General features: G+C 41.9%; 1 protein-coding gene across 3 annotated transcripts in view; it reads right to left on the reverse strand.

Moving 5' to 3' along the window:
* Positions 1 to 17,531, reverse strand: part of LOC126299364 (amidophosphoribosyltransferase-like) — a 231,117-nt gene that overhangs the window by 48,088 nt on the left and 165,498 nt on the right. Inside the window, exon 1 of one of the 3 annotated variants that reach the window (XM_049991228.1) lies at positions 3,669 to 3,816. The exons of the other annotated variants lie outside the window; for them this stretch is intronic. The gene's annotated coding sequence lies outside the window, so the exon portion shown is untranslated. Of the gene's footprint in view, positions 1 to 3,668; positions 3,817 to 17,531 lie in introns of those variants that run through there. 3 annotated transcript variants of the gene reach the window in all.

Raw genomic sequence — 17,531 nt, forward strand, 5'->3', positions numbered from 1 at the left:
ACAAAATTCGTTTTTCTTTCATTACCATCATGGGCACGTTTAAATTAATAACGTTAACGAAATATCCGGTGGCGTAACTACCCAATCGATGGAGACCAAAGGAGGTCAAATATCGGGACTAGACTAGTTCATGTAGTCTGAAATTTTTGTACAATAGCGCCACGAACAACATACTACCAATCTTAGGATGGATGTGGCGATGCAGGTGCCTTTCAAGGTCACTTGAATCTGCAATTTTTTGGGGTTTCCAAGTTGTCATGAGTCTGTGAAGCTGGACACACACACACACACACACACACACACACACACACACACACACACACACACACACACACACACACAGAGAGAGAGAGAGAGAGAGAGAGAGAGAGAGAGAGAGAGAGAGAGAGAGAGAGAATCACTGTTTACGAAACATTCAACCGTTCTCTGCTAAAGACGGAATTCTTTCCTGAAACCTATTTTATTTGAAAGCAAACATGAACAAAAGTGAGCTTTAGCTTGAAGTGAAAATACAACAATACTATTATACATGCAGCACATGAGAAGATGTGGTTTCGTCTCTTTAATGAATGAATGCTTACGAAAACAGTGTAATAAAAAACTTTGCAAGAAAAATATCTTTTAATATTATGTTTTAAACAAACCTTGCTGTCGAAGAATGATGGTTTCTGCACTACTTTGTTCAGCTAGTTATTTTAAATTTCGTTGACAAAAACTTCTCCGTAACTGCAGTTTTTGTCCCGCAGCTTTTATTTTTCCTTGTAAAAAGACTGCCGAGACACTCAAACTGGGTTATCTGTTTCAGTACTGCATTACTTATTATAGTTTTACATCACATGGGCGACTTTCCCTTTAATGCTAAAACCTTGGTTTTATAGGTGGAGATGTTCAAATATAAAAGGAACATCACCTCTAATAAAAGTTTATGACATTCAAGGGAAAATCACCTTTAAGATCTAAAACTGTAATAAGTGCAATAATACACGAGCAAGTAATCTACTTTCCGTATCTTGGTTCTGACATAGGAAGAAATTTCGACATCGGAATTGAAAACAATATCCTAAAATTTAACGCAATCTGTGGAACAATTGGAAATACGCTACAAGAAAAGCCACGAAAGAGAGAGAGAGATGAAGTTTTACTAGTCATGGCAGTACCCATTGCGCTACATTGATCTGAAACCCGGGTTCCCACACAAAACTATTTGAGCACGATCCGGGTTGCGGAAATAAGATTTCTTCTTAGAGCTTTAGGGTGCACCAGAGAAGATCGCTCCAGGAATGAATACATTAGGAATTAGTAACAAGTTGAGTCAATACACAAGAAAATAGACCTAAATAGAGACAGATGATGGGAACACGTAGACATAATGCACGAAAATTGACTTCAAAACAATTTACTGAGCATAGACCACGGCCGGCCGTTGTGGCCGAGCGGTTCTAGGCTCTTCAGTCTGGAACCGCGCTGCTGCTATGGTCGCAGGTTCGAATCCTGTCTCGGGCACGGATATGTGTGATGTCCTTAGGTTAGTTAGGTTTAAGTAGTTCTAAGTCTAGGGGACTGATGACCTCAGATGTTAAGTCCCATAGTTCTCAGAGTCATTTGAACCACAAACCACGAGGGACAAGACAGGCGAAGACCACGGAAGAGATGAGCTGGACCTTATTCAAAAATGGTTCAAATGGCTCTGAGCACTATGGGACTCAACTGCTGTGGTCATTAGTCCCCTAGAACTTAGAACTACTTAAACCTAACTAACCTAAGGACATCACACACATCCATGCCCGAGGCAGGATTCGAACCTGCGACCGTAGCAGCCGCACGGTTCCGGACTGCGCGCCTAGAACCGCGAGACCACCGCGGCCGGCCGGACCTTATTCACCTGCTCCATAAAGGAAGGAGACAACGTTGTTTTCCGACTTGATGTTGGTCACCATTTTCTACTGTTCTTGCTGAGGATTATAAAGAATCAAATTAAAGCTGCCTACGACAACACTATTGAGTTCGCTGTCACTGATGATAAATGATAGCAGCACGAAAAATGGGGATTATCCTACACACAAAAGATATTTTTTGCTTACTTTTTTGTTGCTGAGGGTTCAAGACATTGAGTTGTTCAGCTAGTGCTCTACGTTAGTAATACATGAGGAAGCTGAGCCCTCTTCTTTAATATAAATGGCAAAATATACTGTAGCGGTCACTGTAGAACCTGCAGCACGATGCGCCCGAGATGGAAACCCATGGCAAGTTGGCCACACTTTTCCCATACAGAGCTTTAATGAACGTTCACAGGAGCCATTGAAACTGCATGTTGACGACAATATCGTCTGGATACGTTGTCCGGCAAGGTTGCTGGCCATACGAATTGCAGCCACATGTCCGCGACATTGCTGGAGCAGATACCTTTACAAAGACCACTGCACTGCTGCAAAATAAGCGAAAGCGAATTATGTTAATGGAAATGTTCGGCTCTCCGGTTTTTTGCATTCCAAAACGTGAAATCGTATCAATAAAACGAGAAACTGGGCTTTGTAAGTCTTTCATTTCTAAGTAAGCGAACTGAACCCGAAAGTTTAACTCGTGAACTGACTTTGGTGGATAAATACATTTTCCAGGATTTCATCAGAATGTGGAAACACGATTTTGAACATATCGTAAAAAGAACTCGCCTGACAGTTTGTAAAACGAATACCAATGTAAAAGACGGTCCACCATTTACAATCAGAGCGGTACTCACTCATTGTTTTTCGCTACTGGTGATTCATACTGAAGTTTGACCTACTTCTAAAGCCGACTTGTGACCGATATATGTATCTTGGCACCAGACGTTTTCAACGTTTTGGTAGAAACATTCAAAGAATTCATTGGAATAAGTTTGATATAACGATCAAATACTTATGTCAATACTTTATCATGGTTCGCCGGTGCAGTGAGAGAATGATAAATTTCATAAATGCGACACATCTGCGGCCAGAGTTACGGGACGTGGAAAGTAATATAAACAGAGACCATAACCAAAAAATGATCAGTTGGTGAGTTTATGTCCATGAACACGGAAACGCACGTGATGAAGCTCACAAAAAATTAAAATGCTTTAAGAAACTACGTAGAATATATTTATGGCTCACTTTGCAGATCATAATCTGATATGGCGGTAGCAGAGAGACTGTCCTTTTTTTCAGATTACGATCGTTGTATATCTTGCTTTTTATGTTCAACACTTTTGATCGTGTAATCACATGAAATTCATGGTTCTCTTCTTCGTCCAATTCTACATTCCTGCAGACAATTAACAAATCGAGTGAAACTACGAATGTGCACCAAATCTCGTCCATAAGCGAAATAATACGGTTTCACCGCTCAGATTACGTCACTTGGCGCTGAAGTGCTATCGGCGAGCGAAAATGAGGATGTAAGGGTGAGAATGAGAGAGATGCATTTATAGACAAGGAGAGAGGCAGATATGGCTTGGACACGAGAAATACCCTCGCTCCTAGCGGACAACAACGCCAGCACCTCGACCACACCTTGGCAACTGCTTGCTCAATCAGCAATATTGTCGGGCCATGCGAAAACACTGTCGTAGGTTGAAGCCAATGTGCAGCCATGTTGACAGCAACACTAATTAAGGGCACATACTGTCGTAAAATATGCCCACGTGAACGCACCTTTAGGCCAACCCCTATAAGCCTGATCACTGGCGAGAGAAGACTTCTGCAGCCGGCGCGTGCGGCACAGCAACAGTAAACAGAACAAATACTTCTGTTGCAACACGATTGCTCGTATCTCCGCCTGACCCTCACAGATGACAGGCCCCCCGTAAGTATTATCGCCTGCTCCCCTGGGGGCATAAGCGTCTACAACGTCAATGAACTTTGCCCCCGCGACTCCTACTTCACATCACCACAATACACGACACACACACACACACACACACACACACACACACACACACACACACACACACACACACACACACACACACAGTAACGATATTACTCTGTTGCAAAACAGATGTCACTCTGCTATCTCGCTAATTAATAGCAACTCGGCTAAACGGCCCCCTGCTAGGATCGATATGTCAGCAGCTATTTCTTTCTGTTAGGACGTAATGTAAACACGATAAGACCTTTACTCAACTACACTGGCTATGCTTTCTTCTCTTCTAGATCGCTAGCTGATACACATAGCAATTCTTAGTAATATCTTGCCTGATGCAGACAAGGAAATTCGTGGCCCATAGTTCATACACTACAGGACGAAGGTCGATTCACACTGCAGGTCAACGGATAGGAAAGCGACGTCATCGTCAGTTGGAGGTGTATTTACGGTAGACGAAACGACAACAGAACGTCTCCACCCTTAGACCAGGTGAAAACCATTCGTCATACAAAAAGACCAAACTAAGGAACTAGCACCGACTGAGTTCATTAATGGTTAGAGCAAATTTCATAATGGTTATTCTTCACTAGTTTGTATGGTAAATTGCTGAGAAGTTAAACAATAAGAAAAGTATCGTCCAAACATTTTAAAAAAGCTATATGTATTTGCTAGAAGAAATTTACACACAGAAATCCGTCACTCAGTATTTAGAAGGTAATAACATTGAGCTTTTTTAACAAGTCCATTTTGTTTTTTCTTTTTTTCTGGTAACCAAATAATGTAAAAAAAAATTTGTCTCCTTCAATGGAGCTGACATTATTTAACTGAAATTGTTCATCAATTTTTGTTCTTATCCGTGCACGGTGTACGCTTTTTCTTTTTGCTGAGATTGTAAAATCTAAATCATTTTTCGCTGGCCGGCCTCTTCTGTTGAACAGTTATGGAAAAATATGCAAGCAGTAGCGAGACATTTTGAATGTGCCTCGGAAAGAAAGGAAACAATGAAATTAAGACTATGTGCGGCGAGATGGGTTAACTGCCGATATTAGCGGACGGCTCCACAGTAGTCAGACCATCGTCAATGTCGAAATTTTCTTCCCGAACAAGCTAGGTTTTGGCGCTCCATTCCACTGACAGTACAGTGAGAATTCCGACCTTAACATTCCTTTGCATTACGATATGCATCTATGTTGTACATGCACATTTTCTAACTTTCTCAATCCATGTTTTATCAGGCCGTCCTATCTGTTTTCTCTTGCCTCGCGGAATACAACATAGAACTTCATTGGTTCATCCGTCATCCATTCCCATAGCCACATGTACTAGTCAGCTTCATTCTGATAACCACACGTTTTATCAAACAGAATTTCAAACAACGAGAAAAACAATATTTTCTCAAAACATAGATCTGGACTATGTTGCAGTATAGCTTTGAAAGCTCGACTCTCCTACAGGATGATTAAAACGTCTAGAAGCAAAGAACGTAGTGATAGAGGACGATGACCAGAACCAGTTAGACAGTAATGAAGACAAATGGAATAGTATTAAATGGAATTTGTACACAGAAAAACCACCTCAAAACTCGATTCGATATTGCAGTGCCTTTGCTGTTAAGAAGAACGACGCAATCCTCTTTCGGACATGCGTGCATGTCCGCAAGAACAGGCCCTGCAGTGTCCACAGCCGTTAGAAATATATGAAATATACCCGCAGTTGCAAATGCGAACAACCATCTGCTCTATAAGCGAATGACAAAAATGAAAATTTGAGCCGGACCGGGTCTCGAACCAGGATTTCCCGCAATATCTTATTCATCCGCCGATACGAGGCAGCCACTTTCAATTAGAGTGTCCTTCCCTGTACGGGAATTACATAATGTGTGTAAAACTACAGGTTGTGATGCAGGAACGACGATGTATCGAAGTTTGGTTTCTGCCTGTGAGTCGTGCATGAATAGCCAAAGCGGTAAGGGAGAATGCTTGCGTAATGCGGGAAATCCGAGTTCGAGGCCGGTCAGGCACAAATTTTCGTTGTCGTCATTCACTTGCACAGCTGATGGCTATTCATACTTGCAACGGCGAATACGTTTCATGCAACTCAAAAAAATCGGAAAATCACCACTCTTGAAGCACATTATAAGGCGTAACAGCTTCAAAAAGAAAAAAAAAGAAAAAACCTTTCAGGGCAAAATCATTCGGAAGAAAGGAAGAAGGAAATGGGGTACCGAAACAACGCTAAAATGAACAGTGGTGCCCAGAAGAGAAATGAATGGCTGCAACAAGGCATATACGTTAGTGGAAGATAATGACTAGTTTGTTCCCTGATTTGACTCTTGTCCTATCTAAGCCAGTGATTCTTATCATGTAACACTCCATTGCTCGCTGAGAACAGCATGCGTCATTGCCTTTAAGTCAAATCTGGAAACGCACACTGATAGTAAACTTCCCTTTTCAGAAAAATTTTGAAAACCATTTAGTTAACGAAAAGCACTGAAGGACATTGTCACTATAATTGTTTCGTATATTCTGCCGGCCGGAGTGACCGAGCCGTTCTAGGCGCTTCAGTCTGTAACGGCGCGACCGCTACTGTCGCAGGTTCGAATCCTGCCTAGGGAATGGATGTATGTGACGCCCTTAGGTCGGTTAGGTTTAAGTAGTTCTAAGTTCTAGGGGACTGATGAGCTCAGATTAAGTCCCATAGTGCTCAGAGCCATTTGAACCATTTAGGAACTATCTACAACTCTGAGAAGGCATTTTAATGAGATACGTGTGATGTATGTCTCCAGTTTCGTGTCATAATTGCATGATACACAGAGCAAAGCATGTGTTTAGCGGGTGGACTGTGTGAAGAAGACGATGTTCATATATTCGTTTCACAAGCTGTAATCTCCACCACATTGTGTCACACGTTAATGTTAGTATTTAAAAAATACAATTACTCCTAACTAACGTAATCAGTATTATAGTCTTACGTAATAGTGATTACAGTTATAATCGTTTTAAAATAACTTAGTTTCGTGGCTGAAACACAATCGAATCCTGCTTTACGCCTCACGTGTAATTACCCCAGGTTGGGAACCACTGCTGAAGGTACTATCCTCCACTGCAAAATCTCGTTAACTGAATTCATTGGTTATTTCTACAACTTAATTTTGTATGTGTTAGATATAAATTATATTAGGCATTCTAACTGGTTTTCAGGTATACTTTCAACACTGATCAATTAAGTTCTCCCATTTCTTGTTCACGTTTGTCTGAACTAAAGGGGAAAAATCTTCATCAAAACGAAGCTAGTTCACCTACGTTCCATTCCCACATTTTATGTTGTCGTTTTCCCAGCTTATGTACTTCAATATTTCCTCTACGAGGGCAGAGATTTATTTTGGCGATAAGGAATCTCTTCGTATGTCTAGTCTGTCTGTTCTGAACATCCCAATATCTAGATAAAATCTAATGAAGTAGTATCACTGGCATACATATTCGTCACTGTGCTGAATTACGATGAATCTCGTAAGTTGAATCTCAGATTATAAGTACTTAACATCGAACGTTATGTTGACATGGTGCCTCCCAGCTGACATTTTTTTAAGACCTCATGTTTATTATTTTTGAGCTGTAACTTGTGCTTTGTTGTTCATATAGTGGACATGTTTCGAAACAACTCCATTATCTACAATCGTCCGGTCCAAAATAAAAATACAAATGAAGGACAGTTTACAGAATCGTCTCGAATTACAAACGCAAGATAATCTAATTGTTCCCAACATTTCCAGCGTATAAACAATAATGTAAAAGTTGAAGGTCAAAGGTAATACACACGGCGTCTATAAAAATGTACAGACTTTGACATCGACTCAAATTCAGTCTCAAAATTTAAGAATTCGAAGTGAAACATTAATTCATACTAAGTGTTCCAAGATTTAAGTAGTCCACTGTGTTACGTCCAATTCTAAAGACAGCTTGCTCCTTCGCCCAGTTAAATTACAATGTTACATTGTATGGTTAGTAAAGGTTTTAATGAATATTTTGTGTATTATGGAGAGAAAGCTAAAATCCTTCTCGGCCGTTGCTGTAGAACGAAGTCTCAAATCTGAAATTGTTTTTTCCAACAAACTTTCCGTTGTTTTCTAAACGAAGACCGCACAGCATCTTGTGCATATGCATTTAAGATGTCTCCAATTTGTTGGCAAGGTTATAGAGCATTCCTTACAAACGTCTAAAAAATGAGATCGACAGAAAGTGCAAAATGGCTAAGCAGGGATGGCTAGAGGACAAATGTAAGGATATAGAGGCTTATCTCACTAGGGGTAAGATAGATACTGCCTACAGGAAAATTAAAGAGACCTTTGGAGAGAAGAGAACCACGTGTATGAAAATCAAGAGCTCAGATGGAAACCCAGTTCTAAGCAAAGAAGGGAAAGCCGAAAGATGGAACGAGTACATAGAGAGTCTATACTAGGGCGATGTACTTGAGGACAATATTATGGAAATGGAAGAGGATGTAGATGAAGATGAAATGGGAGATATGGTACCGCGTGCAGAGTTTGACAGAGCACTGAAAGACCTGAGTCGAAACAAGGCCCCCGGAGTAGACAACATTCCATTAGAATTACTGACGGCCTTGGGAGAGCCAGTCATAACAAAACTCTACCAGCTGGTGAGCAAGATATACGAGACAGGCAAAATACCCTCAGACTTCAAGAAGAATATAATAATTCCAATCCCAAAGAAAGCACGTGTTGACAGATGTGAAAATTACCGAACTATCAGTTTAATAAGCCACGGCTGCAAAATACTAACGCGAATTCTTTGCAGACGAGTGGAAAAACTAGTAGAAGCCGACCTCGGGGAAGATCAGTTTGGATTCCGTAGAAATGTTGGAACACGTGAGGCAATACTGACCCTACGACTTATCTTAGAAACTATTACAATTTGTACAAAAACCAGATGGCAGTTATAAGAGTCGAGGGACATGAAAGGGAAGCAGTGGTTGGGAAGGGAGTGAGACAGGGCTGTAGTCTCTCTCCGACGTTATTCAATCTGTATATTGAGCAAGCAGTGAAGGAAACAAAAGAAAAATTCGGAGTAGGTATTAAAGTCCATGGAGAAGAAAAAAAAAAACTTTGAGGTTCGCCGATGACATTTTAATTCTGTCAGAGACAGAAAAGGACTTGGAAGAGCAGTTGAACGGAATGGACAGTGTCTTGAAAGGAGGATATAAGATGAACATCAACAAAAGCAAAACGAGGATAATGGAATGTAGTCGAATTAAGTCGGGTGATGCAGAGGGAAATTGATTAGGAAATGAGACATTTAAAGTAGTAAAGGAGCTTTGCTATTTGGGGAGCAAAATAACTGATGATGGTCGAAGTAGAGGATATAAAATGTAGACTGGCAATGGCAAGGAAAGCGTTTCTGAAGAAGAGAAATTTGTTAACATTGAGTATAGAGTTATGTATCAGGAAGTCGTTTCTGAAAGTATTTGTTTAGAGTGTAGCCATGTATGGAAGTGAAATGTGGACGATAACTAGTTTGAACAAGAGGAGAATAGAAGCTTTCGAAATGTGGTGCTACAGAAGAATACTGAAGATAAGGTGGATAGATCACTTAACTAATGAGGAAGTATTGAATCGGATTGGGGAGAAGAGAAGTTTGTGGCAGAACTTGACCAGAAGAAGGGATCGGTTGGTAGAACATGTTCTGAGGCATCAAGGGATCACCAATTTTGTATTGGAGGGCAGCGTGGAGGGTAAAAATCGTAGAGGAAGACCAAGAGATGACTACACTAAGCAGATTCAGAAGGATGTAGGTTGCAGTAGGTACTGGGAGATGCAGAAACTTGCACAGGATAGAGTAGCATGGAGAGCTGCATCAAACCAGTCTCAGGACTGAAGACCACAACAACAGTAGTGCATTCCTGGGCGCAACACGGAAGCACCTATGCTTTTTTCGCCCACGCCGTGTCAACAACGCGACGAATGGGACTAGACCAAGGATGCCTTTACAAACAACATTACACAGCCCACGCTTGTGAGACTCTAGGCGGACTCGTATTTTGTGGAGAACGACGCTTTTCATCACCGTTCAGAAAGATTTAGGTTTAATTTGTTTTCCTTAAATCGCTTAACGCAAATTTCGGAATGCTTCCACAGAAAATAACAAGGTCGACTTTTTTTCCTCAACCTTCCCCACTCCGAATTAGTGTTCTGTCTCTAATGATTTCGTCGTCTACGGGTCGTTAAAGCCTAATCTTCCATTTTTCCCTGTTCCGTTATCCCACTAGAGCAGGAAAACAAGACAACACACGTCCCTCTATCTACGAAAGAGACATTCAATAAATTGCTATCACAGTTACTTTTTGTAGCTCTATCGTGTGGTATTCTGCGCTAGAATTCTCAGATTCAATGGTACTTCGCCAATTAGTGCGCTCACTCTCTGTCTCTCTCGTGTGTGTGTGTGTGTGTGTGTGTGTGTGCGAGAGAGAGAGAGAGAGAGAGAGAGAGAGAGAGAGATAGAGATAGAGATAGAGATAGAGATAGAGAGAGAGAGAGAGAGAGAGAGAGAGAGAGAGAGAGAGAGAGAGAGACCCCATCATACGTGGTCAACAGTTTTTGTAATTTGACAGTAAGGGGACCCTTCTAAGTAATTTGCGCGTCATCTTTGTTCTGTGTCTTACCTCATTTCTACACTGATCAGTCAGAACATTATGACCATTACTATACACACAAGCACATCCAGGCGATAGCAGCGTCCCCTGGCGAGGAGTGACTGCTAGTCATACACATACACGGTGCATGTAGCATCAGTGAGCGTGGTGTCCGTTCGTAGAGGATGGGGAAGGCGCGCGATCTGAGTTTGACCGAGGGCAGATTGTGATGGCCCGAAGGCTCGCGACGACCATTTCGGACATTGCGCGACTTGTCGGCTGTTCGAAGAATGCTGTGGTGAGTGTCTTCAACAAGTGGCGATGCCACGGTGAAACAACATCCAGACGTCATGGGTTTGGGCGGCCACCCCTCATTACAGATGTCGGACGTCGTAGGCTGAGCAGACTGGTAAAACAGGACAGGCGGCGAGCTGTGGCGGAACTAACATCAGACTACAATGCTGGGCAGGGTACAAGTGCCTGTGAACTCACAGCGCACCGAACACTTTTAACGACAGGTTTCTGCAGCCAACGACCCATGCATGAGCCAATGTTAACACCAAGACATCGATAACTACGACTCAAATGGGCACGTGGCCTTCGGTACTGGCCGTTGGTGCAGTGGCAGAGCATTATGCGGTCTGATAAATTCCGATACATTTCTCACCGTGCCGGTGGGAGTACACGAATACGTCGTCTTCCAGAGGAACATGACACAACGCCATGACACAATGCGCGGAGTGTGATGGAGTTGTGGAGTTGTTCGAGGAACCCAGTGGCGAGTTCCAATTGATATGCTGCTGTCCTCCTCCCCCCCCCCCCCCCCAAACTCACCAGATCTGAACCCAATGAAACACATCTGGGATGTGATTAAACATGGCGTCAGAACTCATCGCTTCCGTCCTCGGAATTTACGGTAATTCGGAGATGTGTGTGTGTGTGAGCAGATGTCGTGGCAACTCCCTCCAGCGACCTACAAGGCCTCACACCTTCCATGCCACGACGCGTTGCCGTTGTTCTTCGTGCCAAAGGTGGACATGCCGGCTATTAGGTCGGTGGTCATAATGTTCTGGCTAGGAAGTGTACAGCCGGCCCGTGTGGCCGAGCGGTTCTAGGCGCTTCAGTCCGGAACCGCGCTGTTGCTACGGTCGCAGGTTCGAGTCCTGCCTCGGGCATGGATGTGTGTGATGTCCTTAGGTTAGTTAGGTTTAAGTAGTTCTAAGTCTAGAGGACTGATGGCCTCAGATGTTAAGTCCTATAGTGCTTAGAGCCATTTGAACCATCTGTATGTTTATCGTACTATCCGAGGCGGAGATTCGTAACCAGCCGATCAGTTGCCTAAACGACTGTGGAAGCCGCCTAAAAATCACCACCGGGCTGGCCGATGTACCAGACCAAAGGTCGTCATTTAATCTGTGAACTGAGCAAGCTGTGAACGAAACCAAGGAGAACATTGGAAAAGGAGTGAAAAACTTAACAGTTTGACGATGACACTGTAATTTTGTCAGAGACGGTAAATAACTTTTTATATCAGCTGAACAGAATGGACAGGTCCCTGAAAAGATATTAAAAGATGAATATCAACAAAAGTAAACAAGGGTGACGGAATGTAGTCCAATCAAAGGAGGCGATTCTGAGGGAATTAGAATAGGAAATGAAACAACGAAAACAGTGGATGAGTTTTGTTACTTGGGTTGCAAAATAACAGATGATGGTTGAAAGAGAGGTAGTGAAGTGCAGACTGGCAACAATAGGAATAAGGTTTCTGAAAAAGAGAAATAATTTAGCATCTAATACAAATTTAAATGTTAGGAAGTCTTTTTAGAGGCTAATCTTCTGGGGTGTAGCCTTATACATCAGTGTAATGTGGACGATTACCACCTCGCACAAGGCGACAACATACGGTTTTGAAATGTTGTGCTGCAGAATAATGCTGAATATCAGATGGCTACATCGCATAAATTATGAAGAGGTATTAACTGAACAGTGCAGAAAAGAAGTTTGTTACAACTGGACTAAAAGATGGGATCGTTTGACAGAACATGCACTGAAGCATGAAGCAACTGCCATTTTGTTAATGGAGGAAAACGCGGGGGAGTAAGAACTGAAGAAGGAGACCAACGTTCGAATACAGTAACCTGGTAAAAGTGTACGAGTGTGTAAGTCACAGTAGTCACTTAAATGCGCGCAGACTGAAAACTGCAACAGCAACAAAAACGCACAATCTCCCGCTTTATATATTATAGTAGCAACTTAAGCTAGTAGAAACCGTCCGAACTGACGACTGCCAGTCTAATTGTATGCATTAAATATAAACTCCTGAAAGAGCTGATCTCTGAGTTCAAAATCAATTGGCCCCATCGACGACATATGTCGTTACTGATAGGGACGCGTAATTCTTGTCCTATCAATCCTCTGTCCACTGCATTCTTCAAACAGTGCATTTCACGGGTGCTTATTGATAGACCTTCTCCCACGCGATGCAGTACAATCTCCTTAAATTTCACTGCACGAAAAAAATTGTGTCGGGAACACTGACCAAGTCTCTGTAACTTTAAAGACCCAGTTTCTCACCACGTCGATAAATTACTTCTCTAAATTAGACTGACTCCTTTTGCGAAATTTTTCTCTGTATTTTCGTTCAGCTTGCCTGACATTACATCTGCTTGCATCACATATTTAATGCACGTTTACAAGATCTCATACGGAGTTATGGTCCATTCTAAGCAAGTCATTAACTGTAAATAGGTAACTCCACAATAGACGCATCACAGATGACTGTAATATTCGAACGCATTGGTAATGGTACGCTGCTTGACTCATTCACGTCAATTAAATAGATACGCGCAACGTTGCAGAACTACATGAAAGGTAGTAAGTACATACGATCAGTTGTAGAAGATACGGAAGTTTAGTGCACCTACACAGGAGACTGCGAGCAAAGCACCTGTACTACCCATTCTTGAGTACTGTTCATTTGTTTAGGGTCACAACAATGTAGAACTAATCGAAAATAACGAAGCAATTCGGAGGCATGTTGTATTTGTTACCGACCAGTTCGATTAGCACGAGAACGTTAAGGAAATTCTGCATGTGCTAAACGCTATCGAGGATGTTTGTAGAACCAGCATTTGCGACACAAAGTAAAACGATGCTATTGGCTCTAACAGAAATCTCACTTAAGAATCGTTAAGTGCGAAATAAGAGAGATTATGGCTCGTACAGAGGGATACAGACAGTCATTTTTCACTCGCTCCATTAACGAGAGGAACACGAAACGGAACGATTAGCATTAGTACAAATTAACTTCCGCCATGCACAGCAGATTTGCTTGCAGAGTGTGTCTGTTCATGTAGATTCGGATGTGTTTCATCGACATGTCACCGTTACAGATAGTTTCAGCAAATGTCAATAGCAGCCCTACATCGAAGGCGATGTGCAACTCGAGAATTGCTCTTTTTAATATCAGTAACCTGTCTTCCTTTGGAATACGTGCCTCCGATGCATAGAGCACAAAGACCGTTCTGGGAAACGGTAAGGGATCAGGATGCAAACAGAAACTAGACGACACTCGTCTTTACGCGCAACATTCATAAAAAGATTATATAGTATAAATATCAACTTCCTCTCCTCATACGCCACAGGTCAATAACGAAGTTTCAAGAACATTCTTTGTATCATTTACTTCATATTGTCTGCACCAGACAGGAACCGTTGAAGACCATGACTAGACACAGCATACGTATTTTGTTTCATCGCTTAAGAGACCATTTCGCTGGTAGCGCCAACAATCACATCCAACATTTTTTTCGAAAGGATTACATGGTCCTATCAGCAATAACTATCTACATGGTGTCCGTATGTTCCTTACAAGAAACTGAACAGCTACGATCCACAGAAATTATGAAAATAAAGCGCTATAATTAAGACTGGAAATTTGTACCATTCTTCATTTATATACAAAACGCTGTCTACGAACTAAAACGCCTTATCGTGATGGCGTCGTTACATCACCCATAGTCAAGCAGAAAACAAGATCCTTGTATTGGTGTTATCGGCCTGGTTCACTTTCTGATGTAATCCAGCTGCGCAGTTCACTGAAGTCTCCATTTATAGGTCGATGTACCCGGCCGCCGACAATTCTACATCCGCTTCATTCACAGTAACTTCGTTTACTTGCGTAATTTTTCGAAACCATTATGGAACGCTGTAATGGCTGCCTACTAAGCGACTAAGCGGAATTTCAGCAGTTGTCTTTCTAAAAGAAAGAGTTATGCTCAGCATCGGACTCTGAAGAGCACAAGATGTAAAATATCGCATGCAAATACAAAAAGGAAGATTAAGCTTCAATGATTAGTCGGCGACGAGGTCATTAGAGACTGAGCACCAGATCGGATTGGGGAAGGTTTGTGACGCAAACCGGCCGCGTCGTTTTAAAGGAAACCATCCTAGCATTTGCCTTAAGTTATTTGGGATTTGAACATGTGTCATGAATACAAGTCTAGTGCCTTGCCACTACGACACCATGCAATATAATCCTACTGAATTCTCCGCTATTTTCGTAAATCACAGATCGATTGCGACTAGTCGATCTATTTCTAAGAGATTTCTTCACAAGGAATGCCCTTTGTTCATTGCAATCTAAATCTTGGGGAAATGAGAGTTGGTTGTGAGGTATCATTTCTGCCTTTTACATAAAATTAGCTGAAATTACCCGTTTCTTTCGATGTCGATCTTACTTGCGTTCATCAACTTTCTTTGTGTAATCCAAGTTTTCGACATTACCTTCAAATTTTTAACGTGTATTGGAAGTCAGAATCACCTCTCATTCGCAGTGACAGATTCTGTAGAGGGTAACCTCAAGGAATTAATCCTGCAAAGCCTGGTAAGAGAGTACTGCTTTGCTTACTTTTCGATGGTTTCCTAGAAAAGCATTCTGAAGTTCTAGAAGTACATAGTCAATGTACAAGGTCAAAATACCTTAATATAAGTTTTATCCACACAACAATGGTTTAATTAATACTAATACTTTACTACAAGTACATCGATGAGTTAAAAGATACTTTGTCGTGTCGAGATTTGTAATCTGTCATTTAAATTCATTCTTTTGAGATATACAGGGTGCTTCAGAGTTCCTGGTAGAGGTTGTAAAGAGGACTTTGTAGACAAAATTTCTATAAAGAACCTATGTAAATTGTGTTTGAATACCGGATCACTTTAAAATCTCCCTCTTCACGGTACGCATGCAGCGGAGAAAATGTGCTCCGACTTGGGTGCTCAACAGGAGCCCACGGCACGCGCAATGTTTCGAGCACTCGTCTTTACATTCTCTGCAATGTGACGAAGGACCTCCTGTTTAAAGTCGAGATAGTGGTGCTTCAGTGGAGCCCCACAGTCAATCTTCCTAGTCGCGATCGTACCAGTTGCTCGCAACAGTATGTGATCTCATAACTACAGCAGGGACTGACAATGGCGCCCCCTTCTCAGTTTGCGTGTATACCGCGATGCGGGACATTTGAAAGTGATGCCATGTTCAAATTTATTTTGTATCCAAACGGTTAATTTCCGGACATGGGCTACCTATCAAAACCGAATCTCCTCTACAACCCCCAGAAGCCTGTAACAGGAATTGTGAAATGTCCTATCTCTACTACTTTCCGTGTATTTTTGATTTAGAAATTTTTCTAGCGAATTCCTTTTTGTATGCTTTTACCCCTTAATCACCATGTCAGTCCGGTTCAGTCAACAGATTATAAACGCGAATAGCAATGAACCTGTTTTGATCCTCTGAATCATATGGAAAGCTGGTCTATAGTGTCACTGGAAATGGTAGAAATGTTCATTTGATTCAGAAGACACTTAGTAATCCCGACGTCGGGCTTGCCTGACGTCGTAGGAATAGCTTCGCAAGCCACCATAACAAGAAGTTGTAGGTGGAAGTTCCGGACAGTATTCAATTAATAAGACCTGTTATCATGTTCGAGTCTATGAAATAGCATGGTGAAGAGACTGACCACGTCAGGTGAAACTACATCTGTATCATCCACATAAATTCTCCGGAAGCCAACTGACGGTGTGTGGCGGAGGTTACTTCTGGCAACACTAACTGTCCCCTCCATCCCTGTTCCATTCGCGAATGACGCGTGGGAAGAATATGACTGACGGTAAGCCTCTGTATTGGCTCTAATTTCTCGAATTTTGTCGTATTTCGCGATACTTATGTGGGAGGACGTTATGTTTTCCGACTCTTCCCAGAAAGTACTCCCTCGAAATTTCAATAGCAAACCTCTCCGTGATAAACAACGCCTCTCTTGCAGCGTCTGCCACTGTAGTTTGTTGAGCATCTCTGTAATTCTCTCGCGCTGACTAAGCGATCCCGTGACAAAACGCACAGCTCCTCGGCGGATCTTTTCCATCTCTTCTATTAGTTATACCTGGTACATGTCCCAAATTGATGAACAGTACTCACGAATCGGTCGAACAGCTGCCTTGTAAGCCATTCATTTAATAGGTCAATTACATTTACTTAAGGTTCTTCCAATGAATATCAGTATGGCATCAGCTTTACCTACTGCTTTATGTCGGCATTCAACTGAATCTTGCACTGTATAGATACATTAATACATTACGTTGGTTACTGTTTTTAGCAGTTTATCATCAGTAGAGTAGTTGTACAACAGCGGATTTCTTTTCCTATGTATGCGCAATATGTTACATTTATTTACGTTCAGGGTCAACACACTGCTGGCACTGATACCTCCTTATGAACAACCGCATCATCTGAACAGTCAAAGAGCAACCGACACTTTGTACTAGATCATTTATAAACACTGAAAACAGTAACCGTCCTATCACACTTCCTTGGAGTATCCCCGAAATTACCTATAAATCTGCCGATTTTGTTCCGTTAAGAGCAACGAATTGGGTTCTGTTTGCAAGGAAATTTTGGATCCAATTGCAAATCTGCTATGATACTGGGTAAGCTCTTTTTTTTTCACATACGA

This window comes from Schistocerca gregaria, chromosome X (assembly GCF_023897955.1).
Source record: "Schistocerca gregaria isolate iqSchGreg1 chromosome X, iqSchGreg1.2, whole genome shotgun sequence".
Lineage (NCBI taxonomy): Eukaryota > Metazoa > Arthropoda > Insecta > Orthoptera > Acrididae > Schistocerca > Schistocerca gregaria.